At 48.7% G+C, this 16,697-nt stretch overlaps 1 non-coding gene across 1 annotated transcript; it reads left to right on the top strand.

The window, feature by feature from the left end:
* The first annotated feature begins 14,260 nt into the window (after positions 1–14,260).
* LOC121440179 lies at positions 14,261–14,362 on the top strand. Its single transcript, XR_005973333.1, has one exon. It is a non-coding gene; the product is annotated as a U6 spliceosomal RNA (small nuclear RNA).
* The last annotated feature ends 2,335 nt before the right edge of the window (positions 14,363–16,697 follow it).

Genomic DNA, 16,697 nt, shown 5'->3' with positions numbered 1-16,697 from the left:
GCTTAAAGCATTCCACTGCTTTCCTAATCCACTGTTCAAAGGTCCATATTCCTTCAAACAAAAGCATGGTCAGGCCTATCACAGCAATACCCCAGTCCCTGGCACCAACTTCTGTCTTAGGGTTTCTATTCCTGTGAAGAGACACCATGACCACAGCAACTCTTATAAAGGAAAAACATTTAATTGGGGTGGCTTACATTTTCACAGGTTTAATCTATTATCATCACATGCAACACCATGGTATGCAGGCGGACATGGTGCTGGAGCTGAGAGTCCTTACATCTTACCTCAGAGGCAACAGGAAGTGGTCTGTCTGGCTAGGTGTGGCTTGAGCATATATGAGACCTCAAAGCCCACCTCCACAGTGACACACTTCCTCCAATAAGACCACATCTCCTAATAGTGATACTCCCTTTGGGAGCCATTTTCTTACAAACCATCACATTAACGCTGAAACCCTTTAATACAGTTCCTCATGTTGTAATGACCCACAAGCATAAAAGTACTTCATTGCTACTTCATAACTTTAATTTTGCTATTGTTACAAATTATAATGTAAATATGTGAAAATGTAGGATATCTAATATGCAAGCCCAAGGGACTCAAGACTCCCAGGTTAAGAACCACTGCCTTAGAGTCAGACAGGGAATGTGGGGTGACTGTCACAGGGAGGGACAAGGACTAACTTCAGCTTGAGCACCCAACAGCCTTACCCTCCCTTTACCAAGCTTGCTCCTCCCACTGGCTGGCAAATCTCTTTTCCTTTTCTGTGAACTGGATTTAGCCCCTCCGGGAGCCTCTATCTTCTAGTTCTGTCCTTCTGAAGGGGACAGACTGGCCTTACAGCTTCTCCCTGCCGACCCCTCAGGGAGTCACAGTTCCTTTCTAGGTTTAATAACCCCAGACCCCCACCATCTTAAATATCATCTGATCCACCCTCACTCCTATCCCGTTTGGTCACACTTTGTCTATCAATCTGTACCGCTGGGGCAGAATTGCAGGTGTCTTTTACTTGCTGCTTTATGATCTTTAGTTTCCAAATTTGCTGTCACCATTTTATATTACTTCTATTACTTAACGAATAATAAAGTACGGTATTATTTTCCTACTGTAGTATTCTTTTCTCTTAAATACTTTAACACTTTTTTGCTGAGCCAAAGTCTGGTTACGTAGCCCAGGTTGGACTTGAACTCAAAGTCTCCTGCACCAGCCTCCCGAGCACTGGGATTATAGAGAGATATAGATAGGTGCCACCACACCGCAATACACAGGTAGATTCATAAGTGCCAGTGGTGACAACAGTCACCCACACCCAAGGTCTCAACATGTACCTGACCTCAGTCAATTCATGAACTATGAGTAGTTCTCCTTGCCATAAATTACGATAGTTGTTCCATTTCATCATTAGAATTATTGTTAATCTGTTGTTAATTACTGGACCTAATTTATAAACTTTGCCATAGGGCCGGGGGTCCAGCTCAGTGGAAAAATGTTTACTTGATGTGTGCAAGGCCCTAGCTTCAATCCCCTGCACCAAAAGAGAGAGAAAAATCTCTACCATAAGTACATGGATAAAGGAAGAATTCTGTTCAAGCTTTGTTACTACACAGGCATCCACTGGAGGTCTCAGAAGGCATCTCCAGTGGACAGAGCCCCCACTGCCAACTGTGTCACAGAGGCATCTGCATCCACTGTTTTCCTCCAGTCCTCTGGTAACTGGACCCAAACTCCGAGGCCACAGCTACGATGGTGTCCTCCCCTCTCACAAAATTCTATCTCATGAGCACACAGGGCAGCCTGGAAGCTTGCCAGAGTCATTGCTTTTCCTGTCTGACTGACCATAGGATGTTGAGAAAGATGCGGGGAAAGCTTTGGTAACAAAGCTCCCTGGGTATGGCTTGCCACGACTTAATGAACTATTCTGGAACGAGCATGTTCTTTGTAGTGAGCTCACAGGCCATCTGTTTAATAATTCCAGGGTGCTGCTGAGTGGCATTAAGCTCAGATGCCAAAGCTGGATCCTTCTCATTTGAAAAACCAGGACATTTTGCTCCCTCTGGCTGTTTGGTCCCTCCTCTTTTCTCCCGCCCATCCTCCAAGCACTTTCTCTTCAGTGCCTTCAGGACTAGCCAATAGCCTCATCTTTCTGGAACTCACAACCAGAACTGAACCATGGCAGCAGCCAGGAGCAGGGCATTCCTGCAAGATCTGAGCTGCTGTGGCCAGGAGTGCTGTTCACGCACTGCTGTGACGTAGGTAACTAGAACTCCAGTCACTAGAACAACAGCTGCTACTGCCGTCTCCACGGGGCTAAGGGGGGACAGATTCCCAGAGGTTCTGGTCCCTGCATTGCCCAGCAACCCCTAGCCCGAACACAGTTGCTGAGCCTTGACTACAAACCTGGATTTTACTCTGCAAAGTCCCATTTTTTATTATTTTTATCTTTCTTTTTTTTCCCCTTACAGACAAGGTTTCTCAGTGTAGGCCTGGCTGCCCTGGAACTCACGCTATAGACCAGGCTGACCTCAATCACACAGAGATCCTCCTGTCTCTGCCTCCCGAGTTCTGGAATTAAAGGCATGTGCCACCACGTGCATCACTTCTGGGGTTCTCAGCTTCATATCTCTAGTATGTTCAATACAGGCCAACAAGGCCATGGGCCACAGGAAGTGGGTCCCCTGTGGCTTTTCTTCAGTATCGGTTCTGATCCTGCCTTCTGGTGGGTGCTGGCAGCATCCTCACCTTCACTCTGGCCCTGGGAGAAACTGACTCAAGAGGCTGAGAAGACCTGGCCCAGCAGCCTCCACCTCTCACTGCGTTATTGGAACTGTTGGGGTGTACCCAACCCCTGGGGCCCGGGAGGATGACACTGCAAAGACTTTGCCTTCTGTCCCTCCTGCAGAGCCCTGAGGACCAAGACCCAGCCGACAATTCTGCAAATCTAATACTCACCAAGGCCTTCCAGGCTGGTAATTGAATTCTGCTTCCTTCCCAGCCCCATCAGGGAGCCTCGGCCAGTTTCTGCCTTGACAAGATGCTGGGGCAAACGTCTAGGGAGGGCAGGGACCTAGACATTCCTCGCCAGCTTCTGGGAGCCACTCGGGGACAGACATGTTCAAATGTCACCTCTACTGCTGCTTTCACCTCTAGAACAATCGCCAGCCAGGAGAGCTTCAAGGTGAGATGGGCTTGTCTGTGGAGATTGACAGCAGCAGTCTGTCAGGTGGGGATGACGTCCTGGAGGTGAGAATCCACAGATCTAAGTGGTGCTCCAATGGCAAGAAGTAATCCTGCCCGGATGGGTCTCCTTGGCCTTCAACTCCCAACCCCAAGTCACACTCGGTTGCCAGGAAGTGGGACAGGAGAGTCCGTGTCAGTGTGCCTTAGACCCTGCTTCATGGAAATGCAGGGGGTCCATGTCAGTGTGCCTTAGACCCAGGCTCATGGGAATGGAAGACCAAAATGGAAGCCTGGTCCTGGAACTGGGCACCCAGGGTACTCCCTGGCTGAGGATAAGATCACCTGTGCCCCTTCCTCTCCTTCCCCCCTCCACAGCAGACAGTGTCATCACCATCTCAGCAGCCCCCCTCACCTTCTGACTGGCAGCCCCCCCCCCCCCCCCCCCCCCCGTCACCCTTTGACTAGCAGGAGGCTGTCACACCTGCCGCTGCTCTAGCCTTCCTGGCTCACACTCCTCTGGCAAATTCTCCACACATGCCCCACGTGGCTCCCTGCAGCTGTCACTCTCCAGGGGCTTCTTAAGCCCCTTTAAGTCCAGGGATCTCTGTGACTTTGACCCCTCACCTCTCCAGTGTCATCTCTCACTACTCAAACATTTCTGGCCTGTTACCTCAACGCAAGATTGCAACCCGCACTCTGGTTATTCGGAATTTCTCTTCCTACAGAAGCCTGTGTGGAGGAAGAGCTAAGAGGGTAAGAGCCTCGCTGGCGTTTGCACCTCTCATGAGGAAAGCATCAGGATTTGCATCCAGGTGGCTGGTCTCATCGTCCGATTTCTTAAACACAATCTAGATTAGAGATTCTTCGGAGCCTTCTGTGGGTATCAGCATCTCGTCTCCAGCCACCCATCCCCCACGCCCATATCTGCCCACGAATCTCCCCTACAGTTAGTATACCCGACTCCCACCCCAAAAGCTTGCTCTGCTCCAGGTTGGGTTGAAGACAGAGGATTCCCCGTCTTTCTACACACTGCCATCATTTGGGAATCTTTAAAAAAAAAAATGCAGATGCACTGTCTAAGTGGGTGGGTGCACCCCTCGCATCTCGCATTCCTGACATCCTTGCTCATGTTCTCCCTCCTGCTCCTCATTTGGACCTTGGGAGCTCAGTCCGGTGCTCCAATGTGGTGGTTCCTGTCTACGGAGAAACCCTGTCTCCAAAAAAAAAAAAAAAAAAAAAAAAAAAAAAAAAAAAAAACAAAAAACGAAAACAAAAAAAAAAAAAACACGGACTCTCTGAACATGGCGGACAATGAGGGCTGATGAGAAGCCAAAGACAATGGCACTGGGTTTTGATCCTACTGCATCAACTGGCTTTGTGGGAACCTAGCCTGTTTGGATGCTCACCTTCCTAGACCTGGATGGAGGGGAGAGGACCTTGGACTTCCCACAAGGCAGGGAACCCTGACTGCTCTTTGGACTGGAGAGGGAGGGGGAAAGGAATGGGGGAAGAGGGAAAGGAATGGGGGGAGGGGGAAGAAGGGGGAGGGAGGGAAATGGGAGGCGGGGAGGAGGCGGAAATTTTTTCAATAAAAAAATGCAGATGCTTAGGGCTGGGGGCACAACTCGGTGGCTGTGCATGGCTCCCATGTCTGGAGCCACGGGGTACACCCTGGCACTGAAATCCGACCCCCTTCCTAAACATGTGATTAAATCCCTCCCATGTGTGATCTTGACTATAAGTCTCCTCCAGGTGACTCTAAAGTTCAGCAGAGTCTGCTCAGAATGGAGATGGCACCAGAATCGCAGGGGGTGGGGGACCACAGGAACGTACAGCAACTCCCTACCCTGAGCCATAGTCCCAGCATGTACATTTCTAACACGTACCCCGGTTGAGATGCGGCTGCTGTCGCTTCAGATCCAGGAGCCCTGGAGTTCAGGTGTCCATGTATTCCCAGAACATCACACTTGCCAGTCCAGAGCTCTTTGCTTGGTCATGCTCAACGAATCACAGGACACTTCAACAGGGTTCATGCCCCACGCCCCACACTATGGCTGGCTGTCGGCGTAGAAACGGAGCAGTGAGGATCCCCAGAGCTGTTTTTCATGGAGGGCCCCCGGAACCTGAACCATGTCCTCGGGGTTTCACATACAGGGCTTCTTTGGTCCTCATAAGTTCCTTGTACGCAGGTGATATCACTGTTTCACAGACACTGGACACTGGAGTATGGTGCAGATGCCGTGATTTATCCAGTCAGGCCCCAGATGGATGCGGCAGTGTGGGATTATAGCCATTGTACCAGAAGGCCCTTTTCCAGGTAACCCCAAAGCGCAACTCTCCCCCTCCTCCACGGCCTAGATTCCCACTGAGTCTCAGAACAAGGTCTCCATCCTCTCACATCAGCCACGTGCGTGCGTGCGTTGTAGCAGTAATGTTTGAAATACCCGAGTCTCAGAAAGATCCGGGCGCAGAGGACCTTAAGCAGCATTGTTTCGACAAACACACATAAGCTTAAGCCCAGAGTGCATCGAGATGCGCATGTCTTACTGTGGGTCCCTGGCAAAAAGTTCCTAAGTGTCGCTTCGAGAAAAGGCCTCCAATTCTCCATAGAAAGGGGCTGGTTCCCCGCCATGCAGGAGCTGGGAAGACCGAAGTCGGCCTCTGCTGGGCGGCAGCAGCATTGCAGCAGAGCTGTGGCATGGGAGAGCCCAGATCAAAAGTTACAATTTCTTCAAACCGGAATATCGATGCTTTTCTAAAAACAGACACACTTTAAAACAAAATGTACGCGGATAGTTTTTTCCAGCTTGACACAGGAAGGCTCATATGGAAGCGGGAACACCAAATGAGAAAATAAATCCTTCAGTTTGGCCTGGAGGCCTGTGGAGCATTTTTTTTTATTCAATTTTTTTCATTTTGCATACCAACCCAAGTTTCCCCTCCTTCCCATTCTCATGACCCCCCCCCCATTTCCCCCCACTCCACTCCTCAGAGGAGGTAAGACTAAGTCAACAAAGTCTGGCATACCAAGTTGAGGCAGGACCAAGCCCCTTTCCACTGTATCAAGGCTAAGCAAGGTATCCCACCACAGGGAATGAATTCCAAAAAGCCAGTTCATGCACCCAGGATAAGTTCTGGTCCCACTGCCAGACCCTCCTCCCCAACAGATCAAGCCATGTAACTGTCACTCATATTCAGAAGGCCTAGTTAGGTCCCATGCAGGTCCCCAGCTGTCAGTCCAGAGTCCATGAGCTCCCACCAACTCAGGTCAGCTTTCTCTGCGGTTTTCCCAATCTTGACCCCACTCACTCATATGATCCCTGCTCCCTCTCTTCAGCTGAACTCCAGGAGCTCAGCCCAGAGCTTGGCTGCAGGTCACCGCATCCGCTTCCGTCAGTGACTGGGTGTAGGTTCTGTGATGACAATTAGGGTAATGGAAATATATAAAGAACTCGAGAAACTAAATGAGTCGGGTTTTGCTTTCAGCTGACTGCCAGAGTCTACATCACCCACTCTGCGTCTTCTCATCCCCTCCCCTGAGGGGTACCTATGCAAGTCCCCAACACCCTGGTCACCACACTCAAGTCTTCCCTGTGAGCTGCCGATAGGGCCACAGTCATTTCTTCTTTCCAGGAAGAGTAGAGCTCCTTGAGGGGAACCCCCATTTCTGTCTTCATCCAGACCCCCACGCCGACACCAGTTTGGAGGTCGTTGAGTAAGCAGACTCGTGTAACGAGTGTTGCAGAAGACCCAGGCAGGCAATGCCAAGGCGCTGTCTTTCATGTTGCAAAGGCAAAGGAGGAAGTGAGATGGGTAGAGCAGACTAAATAGTTCCTGGGAGGCCAACAACCACAGCCTGCTTCATTAACTCTCTGTTCCCCTCCCTAGCCTTGCTTAACACCAAGGCCTAAGATCCTTGGTGTTAAGAGACTGACAGGCAGTTAGGCCAATTCCAATTCCAGAGCTGGGCCTTCTGACTCCTGAGCCAGCTCTCTGGAAACAGGGAGAGGCAAGTCGAGCAAGGAGGAACCAACTGGGCCTCTTTCTCACCTCTTCCTCTAACTGCCTTTCAACATTTCTACCCATTGTACTTGGTGGAGCTAAGTCCTGATGAGGCTAGTCAGCGGTCTTTGCAGAGCAGAGCCTTTGGTGGGTAGTCTGAATGTGTCTGGGCATAAATCCTACAGGTGCCCTAAACTCCACTACACAATCTGTTGTCTAATAGAAAATACACTTTCACTGTGTTACCCATAGTGCCTTCTGTCACAGCACATCTCTAATAGAAGGGGATCTTGTCAACTTCACACCATGATGATTTGAGCCAAGCCTGCTTGGGGTGGGGAGCTCAGAAGGCTTGGCAAATGGGGTGTTAGTTACCACCTCCTTGTAATCTCTTGGAGCAGTTCTATTTCATCAGTGTCTCTGGCTACTGGTAGTATCCCTGCTTCTATTCACTAGGTACCAGTAGGAGCACCTACCTCCGTCACCACCACCACCACCACACACACACACACACACACACACACACACACACACACACAACCGAAAATGCCTCAGACATTGTCCCCTGTACTCGGTGTGATAAAATGCTCCCTGGTTAAGAAGCGCTGTCTTTGAAGGGCTTTCTTTCTTCCATGGTTCCTTTTAGATAAGCTTTCCCTAAACCTGTGTAACAGCAGCCACCATAAGCTAACAAGAAATCTCCATCTCCATCTCCATGGGATGTCATGGGGCCAACACCTACTGCCTGCTTCTACCAGGTATCTCTCCAGCATGTCAAAACCAGGGTGAACTCTGGCCGTTTTCTTCTGCCTTTTGTTTTAATTCTCCTAGAAAGCAGATTCGGGGAAATGGGAGATGAGAAACCGTGGGGAGTGGAAAAGTGAAGGGAAAAGTCAGAGACGCAGCCATCAGTGCTCAGGTCCACTGAGATTTCCTGAGACTGCCCAGAACTGTTGAACCAAAACACATCTTGGGCATTTGTCTCCTGGCTGTGGTGTGTGAGGTGAGTACACTTATTAGCTGCTTTCCATTTGCCAGCTATTGGGTCCAGGGCCATTAACTCCCCTGCTTCTCGGCTGTGCGGGAAGCACATGAGCCAAACAGACCGCACACACAGAATAAGTGCTGCCAGCCTGCGCCCGAGTGTACACAGAACCGCGAACCACACCTTCCCTGAAATCTCAGGATGGCACAGGGCACACAATGAGGCTCCCCAGGTGGTCTCCTCCTTGCATCAACCTGACCAATTAATGCCCCACACGAAGTCCATCTCGCCACTGAGTCTTCAAAGTGGCAGACAATCATAATCTACCGAAAAATCATTGTGCCAGAAAGTGAATAGGACAAACGGCAGTCATGCTCACCGCTGAAGCTGGCTATGAGGCTGAAATGCCATTGGTCATCTCCCTTTAACATCTGCTCCAGATTTCCTCATCGACAGACAGCTCTTTAGTCTGAGGGCTTGACAGACACCTATCCCTCTGTAGCATGTGAGCCCTCCCCGACCTGCCACGTCACGGCATAGCCTGCCGTGTCCCAGCATAGCCGCCACGTCCCAGCATAGATACCACGTCACGGCATAGCCTGCCATGTCATGGCATAGCTGTTGCCAGAACCTACTTTCCAGTACCACCAGGTGAAGAAGCTGATTGAGTTATCTAAGCTCCAGGTAGAACTCTGCTGGAAACCATTGTTCTTACCCATTCCTCAACCTTTGCTGGAAGAGTCTCATCCTTCCACAGGAACTCCCGTCAGCCATTCATCCCATTCGGCCAGCCGGTTTAGTAGACTTTGTTTTGCTGCCTCATCTTCTTGCGTTGGTATTTGTGACGACACTTTGTTACACCAGAAAGCTCCGGCTACTTGAGGATGAAGACTGGCCCCAGAGTCTGGCCCACTGCCCAGCACTTAGCAAACACTTAATTCTTGGCTGGTCCTGTGAAGTATGCACAGCCCAGAGATGGCAAATCAGCAGCCTGGAGCTATTTCTGACCTGCAATGTTTTACTTGGCCCCACAACTCCAAGCTGGGCTAGGCCAAAGAGCATTGATCCAGGTGATAAGGTTGGCAAGACTCACGATATAGATTTGGTCGTTGGTTGACTATTTAGCAAGCCAGAAATGTACCAGGAAATTATCAGACCAAGGATGCCAACGGCCACCATTCCTTGAGTACACTCTGTACTTATGGTGGTGGCTCCCTGTAGTCCTAGTAGCCTGCACAACATGAAGGTCAGAGTACCAGTGCCCCCAGGCTCACAGCTCACAGTGGAGAGACAGGGGAGGGTGTGGGATGGTGACCCGTTAGTGATGGGTTTGGCTGACTTTTATTTCTTCCTACACCAACAGGTCTGTACCCAGCAGGCCTGACTATGGCCACATGTGAACACTTCTAAGTCAGAAACTTACACTTTTCAAAAGAAAAAAGAAAGAAAGAAACCTACACTTTAAAATAAAATAGAAATGAAAGAAACTTACATTTTTAAACTCACTTTAGGAAACATAACCTCTTTTCATTTACCTTTTTTTGCTTGTTTTCCCGAGACAGGGTTGCTTTGTGTAGCTCTGGCTGTCCTAGAACCCTTGTAGACTGGGTTGGCCTCAAGTTCAAGAGTCAGCGTCTGCCGTCCACATTCTGGGACTAAAGGTGTGTGCCACCGTGCCAGTTTCGTTCATGCTTTTTATTAGCTTTTGAGGTGGGGTCTCACAATCCAACCCTGAAACCTGTTATGTATACCAGGCTAACCTCAAACTTGGAGCGATCCTCCTGCCTCAGCCTCCACTCCGATCACCACGGGTCCCACACCACGTAACAGTAACAGGTTTTCACACATCAACAGACTGAGTTCCTAAGAGACTGTGGCAGCCACACCTCCAGTGTTATGGGCTCCAGTTAGCGCCTGAGCTGATGCTCAGCGGATTTTGAAGATTTCACTGCTAAGAGGAAGGTTTGAATTTTTCAGTGCAGCAACAACTGTGCTCTGGCAAGGGGCCAGGGAGCTAACCGACAGAGCTAAGACGTGGAGAATGTCAACACCACCTGAAGCCAAGGGCTGACACGTTCTCACTCAGCATCCCTGAAGGACACCACGAAGTCTCTGCTGTGATAGCGACTGAAAGCCTGCAACCCAGAAATGGAGTGAGAACCCTGGCAACAGATCTTAGGACAGAGAAGGGCATCTCTAGCGAGATATAGATCCCACCCAGTGCCATGGCCAGACTGGCGGGATGCCAGCTGTGGGAAAGAGGTGGCAATCAGCAGGACCCTGAGAACTCATGGCATTCTATCCCACCTCCCTTACAAACCCTGCCTAGGCTCTCTCTGGAAAGCCATAAGTACTCCCACTCAGCGGGAATAATGGACGGTTTATTTAGGAATACATCATCTGTAGTTTGGAGAGTGAGAAGCAGTATTTCTCAAAGGGGGGGGGCCTTCTGAAGTCTCTCAGTGTCGGGGTAGTCTGTAGGTGGGGAGGGAGTCAGTCATGTTTGCCTTCAATTATGGCTATTTTTGTCCTCTGGGTCCCCTGCACATAAGTAATAACTTCCCACATAAGTAATAAACTATGTTTCGTGCCCCTGCTATTTAAAATAGTTCAGAGAAGTGTGTGGCTTTTAACATCTCAAAACATACTACCCTCAATTCCAACGGTAGTTGGTATATTTCTAATAGAGTTACATACCATAAATCATCATTTAAAAATGTTTTATTTATTTTTTTTGTGAGTGTTTTCCCATATATATAGATAAAGACAGACAGACAGACGACATGGTAGACATAGATAAATGCACTACATGCATGTAGTATCCCAGAAGCCAGAAGAGGGCATTAGAGCCACAGGAACTAGAGTTACAGACAGTTGTGAGTCCTCGTGTGTGTGCTGGGAACTAAGCCCAAGACCTTTGCAAGAGCAGCGAGTGCTTGTAACAGAGCCAATGCTCCAGCCTCAGAAATAAACATTCTAAGGCATGTAATTCAGTGGCATTTGGTAGATTCCAAAGGGTGTGACGTCACCGCCACATAATTCTTTTAAATGATATTATTTTTAACTTTAAAATAAGGTGTGTTTGTGTGTCTTTATGAACACACATGTGGAAGTGTGAACACCAGTGAATTCTTCAGAGGTGGAGGTGGAGGCAGTTACAAGCTCTCTGACATGGGTTCTGGGAACCAGACTTAGGTTCTCTGCAAGAGCAGTCACGCTCTTAACTGCTGAGCCATCTCCAACCCCACCACTACATAATTTTGCAGGATTTCCATAATCCCCAAAGACAGCCCTGATATGTTAGCATTGGGCCCTTATGTCTTAGTTTGGGTTTCTATTGCTATGAGGAGACACCATGACCACAGCAACTCTGATAAAGAAAACATTTAAGTGAGGTGGCTCACTTAGAGTTTCAGAGGTGTGATGGAGGAAGGTCATTGGCTAATAAAGGCACTGCCCTGGCCCATTTTATTGGTTAGAGGATAGGTGGGAGGAGTAAACAACAAAATGCTGGGAGGAACAGGAAGTGAGGTCAGAGACTCGAAAGCTCTCCTCTCAGCAACAGACGCCTGAGAGAGACGCCATGCCCCGCTCCCGGGATGAAGCTCCGACCCAGGATGGACATAGGCTAGAATCTTCCCGGTAAGCGCACCTTGGGGTGCCACACACAGATGATTAGAATGGGCTAAATTAACATGTGAGAATTAGCCTAGAAGAGAAGGGCCAGGCAGTGTTTGGAGGAATACAGTGTCCGTGTAATTATTTCGGGGCATAAGCAAGCCGGGCAGGCGGCCGGGGTGTTGGGGACGCAGCTCCGCCGCCGCCCCTATTACCACATATGGCGCCCAACGTGGTGCTACTTCGGAAGTTGTGAATTAGTCAATGGCTTTCTTGAAATGTCTAAGTGTCTTCATCAAATTTAAAAAACACTTTTGCAGTGCATAGCAATCTTGGTTGGAAGTTATGTTCAGGGCTTTGCTTCCTGATCTGCTGAGATGTCCACCAACCACCTCCAGCTCCTCCTGCCATGACTTACTTCCCTGCCATAGTCTGGTTCCTCAAATTGTGTGTATGTGTGGTGTATGCACGTGTGTGTACGTGTGCACATCCATGGATGGGCGTTGAAGCTAGAGAGCATCGGGTGTCTCTAGTGCTGCCTCCGTATTTCCTGAGAGGGCCCTACTCAGGGTCACCATTGCTGTGATGACACTCTGTGACCAAAGCAGCACGGGGAGGAAAGGCTTTATTCGGCTTACACATCTACATCACAGTTCATTACTGAAAGAAGTCAGGCCAGGAACTCAAACGCAGCAGGAACCTGGAGGACAGAGCTGATGTAGAGGCCATGGAAGGGTGTTGCCTCCTGGCTTGCTCCCCATGGCTTGCTCAGCCTACTTCCTTATGGAACCCAGGACCACCAGGTCAGGGGTAGCACCGCCGACCATGCGCTGGGTCCTCCCCCATCAATTGTTTATTAGGAGAATGCTCTACAGAGCTGCCTATAGCCCCATCTTATGGAGGTATTTTCTCCCTCATCTCCAGTGATTCCATCACCAGACATAAAACTAGCCAGCACAGAGGGTCTCTCATTGAATCTGAAGCTTACTATTTTGGCTATGCTGTCTGATCAGTGAGCCCCTGGGAAAAGCCTGTGTCCACTCCATACTGCTACAGGTATAGGTATGTACAGGCATGTCCCGCTCTTATGTTGGTGCCAGAGATTCAGACACGGGTCCTTTTGCTTACACTCTTACCCACTGTGCAATCTCCTCAGTCCTTAAGTTGCTTCTTATTAAGTATTTGGTCACAGGGATGAGAAATGTACCTAACACAAAATACTGGTGCCAAGAAGGTTCTTGTGAGAAACCTGCCCATATTAGTTGCAGCCCTTTGGACCAGACTGTGGGAGAATGGGAGTCTGGAGTTGCAGGCTAGAAAAACCCTAGAACACCATACACGGACTTAACTGGGTTTTTCCGGTGGGAGTTCAGAAGGCCACCGTCCTGATGTGGATGCACAGTGAAGTCAGGCTTGCTGGGTTTCAGGGAGGGCACAAAGGTTGTAAAGGGAACTGGAGTGCGGTCACTGTGACATTCTGGCCATGCGTGTATGTTCTCTCTGTGTCCTAAAGAACTGAGTGAGGCTAAATTGAACCGTGATGGACTGATCTGCTTGGTGGGAGAAATTTCAAGGCATCCAGGCTGTGGCATGGCTATCGCTCACTTTCTTCAGCTAGGCTTCAAACGAGAGTGAGCAGGAAGTAGGTAAGATGTGGCAAATATACAGATTTTTCAGGAGAGGAATGTGAACACCAAGTCGCAGACAGAGGAGACAAGGCAGATGTGTGCAGAGCAGCTGTGGCTGTTAACAGGGACGGGTGCAGCTAAGGACAAGCCAGAAACTTTGTTCTGGGACAAGAGAATGATGCCATGAGGGCAAGACCCCATTCCCAGGAATAAAACTGAAAACCCTCTTGAAAACATTTATTTCAAAGGAGAGCTCCTAAACAGAGTGTCTCAAAGGCCTCATGCTCAAAAAATTCTCTTAGGGAAATGTTTTTCCAGGCTCTGCCACCCCAGGTCAGGCTCCATTCAGAACCAGCAGTGGAAGGTTTCATCATTCATATGGTACTGGTTTTGAGGTCATGCAAGTCAGAAGACTTAGAGGGTCATGGGGATTTGTATCAAGCTTTCAGAAGCTTTTAAGGACAGGTACCGTGTACCTGAGTTGCATTCCCAGCATGCAGCCCGATTGAGCTGTTCAGAAAACTGCAAACAGATACCCCATGCTATTAGAAGCGCTAAGAATATGGATATCTGCCAAGCAGCTCTACAGGCACATGGTGGAGCCAGCCAAGAAAGAGGTCTCACATGCCACAGGAGGTGGGGTCACAGTGACAAGGCCACAGAGCCCACTGAAACTCAGCAGACAGCACCAGGAGCCTCAGATGTTGGGCCTGGAGTTGTCAGATTCGGTCGCCTGGCTCTATTGGCCACGCCCTGGTCTGATCCATCCTCGCGGTCCATATTCCTTTTTGGAAGGGCAATACTTACTCTGTACCATTTTATACTGAAAATAAGTAACCGAGAACTTGTTTTTTCCGGGGACTCAGGTAAAGACTGCCTTGATACAGAGAAGATCAGCATGGCCCTGAGCAAGGATGACTCACAGATTTGTGAAGTTCATTCTTTGCTTTCTCTGTCTCCTGTGCATCCTTAACACTCAGGGATTAACCAGTGTCATCAAACAGAAGCTGAAGGATAATAATGTCACTCAGCTCAAGAAGAATGCAGACACCCTGTGGGACATTCAAAAGTACCTAAAAAAACCTGTGACTGCTAGATCCTAGGCTAGAGAAATCCCGAATCTACAGTGTGATAGCCATGAACCTTCAATCTTCAGCTTTGTTCATGGGTCAGTCTGCTTCTCCCCCGATGTGATATGTACTCACAGACCAAAGCCCAGGCCTGTTTGGTGCTTACAGTATGAGCTCTTGAACAAATAAGGGTACCTACTGCAATGTGAAAAAGGAAGAAAGGCGAAGAGGAGGAGGAGAAGAAAAAAGAGAAGAGACTACCTTGAATCTTAGTATCTGCAGATCTCTTAAGAGTTGGAATTCTAAGACTATGGAGATTTTTTAAGTTGATTTGGCATTATGACATGGCTATGTGCGTACAGGAACCATGGGCAGAACGTTATGGGTTAGTGTCAATCTCTCCAACACTTGTTTCCTAGCAGGTGGTGGTGGGGTTTTCCAAGTTTGCAGACAGTAGGTAGGGCCAAGCTGGAGGAAGGAGGCCTTTGGAGTAGGCTGCTGGGGTAGGGACTTGGCTATCACTTTCTACTCCAGGCTGTTTCCTGATCCAGATGGTTCTCAAACTGGACAATACCCTCAAACCACTGGGTAAAATAAATCAATCCCTGAAAACAAACAAAACCCTCAAGGAGAGGAAAAAAAAAAAACCACAACAATGATCATTTCACACTTTCCTGGCTCTAATAGTTTGGGTTAAGAAGGCTCACAATATGAGCAATTGGGTCAAGACCATGATGGATACCCACAGAAACAGCTGACCTGAGCTAGCAGGAGCTCATTAACTCTGGCTTGATAGTGGGGGAAATCTGCATAGGCCCAAATTAGGCCCTCTGAATGTGGGTGACAGTTGTGTGGCTTGGGCAGTCTATGAGGCCACTGTCAATGGGACCAGGATTTATCCCCAGTGCTTGAACTGACTTTTTGGAGCCCATTCTCTTTGGAGGGAGGGCTCAGCCTAGATATAGGGGGAGGGCCTTGGTCCTGCCTCAAAGTGATGTGTCAGACTTTGTTGACTCCCCGTGGGAAGCTTTACCCTCTCTGAGGAGTGGATTGGGGATAGGGAAGGGGAGGGGAGGGGAGAGAGTGAGAACTGGGATAGGTATGTAAAATGAGAAAAGATTGTTTAAAAAAAATAAATAAATTTTTAAAAAATTCTGACAGTACTCTGATGTGTCACATGCCTACAATGTATTGGTGTGTTTTTACTTGGATCTTTTAACGTGGTTCCAGCTGAAATGTGCCAAGGCTGGGTTCTTCTCCAGCCATGTCCATTTAGGACTTTAAATGACTCTCCTCCTTGTACATGCATCTATGTTTAGATTTGGAAAGTTTTCTACTATAATTTCATGCATAGATTTCTGCACTTGAGTTTTCGCAGCTCCTCTTCCCAGGCAGTGGCTCCTTAGGTCTGTTGTATCCCTTAATTGTGTCCCTTGGTTCCTGGAAGTTGCGGTCACGCTTGTCCTCATTTTTCTGTGGCTGTGACAAACACCATGAACAAAAGCAACCAGGGAGAAGAGTTCATTTGGTTTGACTTAAACATTCAGGTCACAGTCTATCTTGGGGGGGGGGGGCGGTCAGTGAAGGAACCAAAGCAGAAGTCAAGCATGGAAGGATGCTGCTTCAAGGCTCATTCTAAAGCTTTTGTTCTTTTCTAAAGCTGAGATTCTGATATCGTTTCCCCTTATGTGGGATTCCCCTTTGTATTCTGTGAATACTATTGGCTAATAAAGAAGTGCTTTGAGCCTATAGCAGCGCAGAGTAAGGCAAGGTGGTAATTCCAAGCACACAGAGGAGAGAGTAGGCAGAGTCAAAGAGAAGCCATGGAGCTGTCACCCGGAACCTTACTGGTAAACCATGAGCCTCATGGTAAAATACAGAATAGAAATAAGCTAATTTAAGGTATAAGAGTTAGCCAATGAGAAGCATAAGCTAATAGGCCAAGCAGCGTTGTAACAATAAAGTTTCTGTATGGTTATTTCAGGTCTGGGTGGCACAGAATGAACAAGCAGCCTCTGCCTACATTCCCCCTTAGCTTTCCTCCCCTCCAACCCCTTGCATGTACACCCCACCCCCCAAATTCATGGCCTCTTTTGCTTTGTTGGTGGTGGTGATTGCATGTGTGTTACTAAGATGTAAGTACAACTTGCTCAGCCTATATAATGTTACTTGTATGTACGTTTCCAGGGCTGACCATTTGGTACTGGATAACCG

The sequence above is a fragment of the Microtus oregoni genome, unplaced genomic scaffold, assembly GCF_018167655.1.
Source record: "Microtus oregoni isolate MIOR12 unplaced genomic scaffold, Mior012 000065F_ref0000479, whole genome shotgun sequence".
NCBI lineage: Eukaryota > Metazoa > Chordata > Mammalia > Rodentia > Cricetidae > Microtus > Microtus oregoni.
This window is presented reverse-complemented; position numbering and strand designations above follow the sequence as displayed.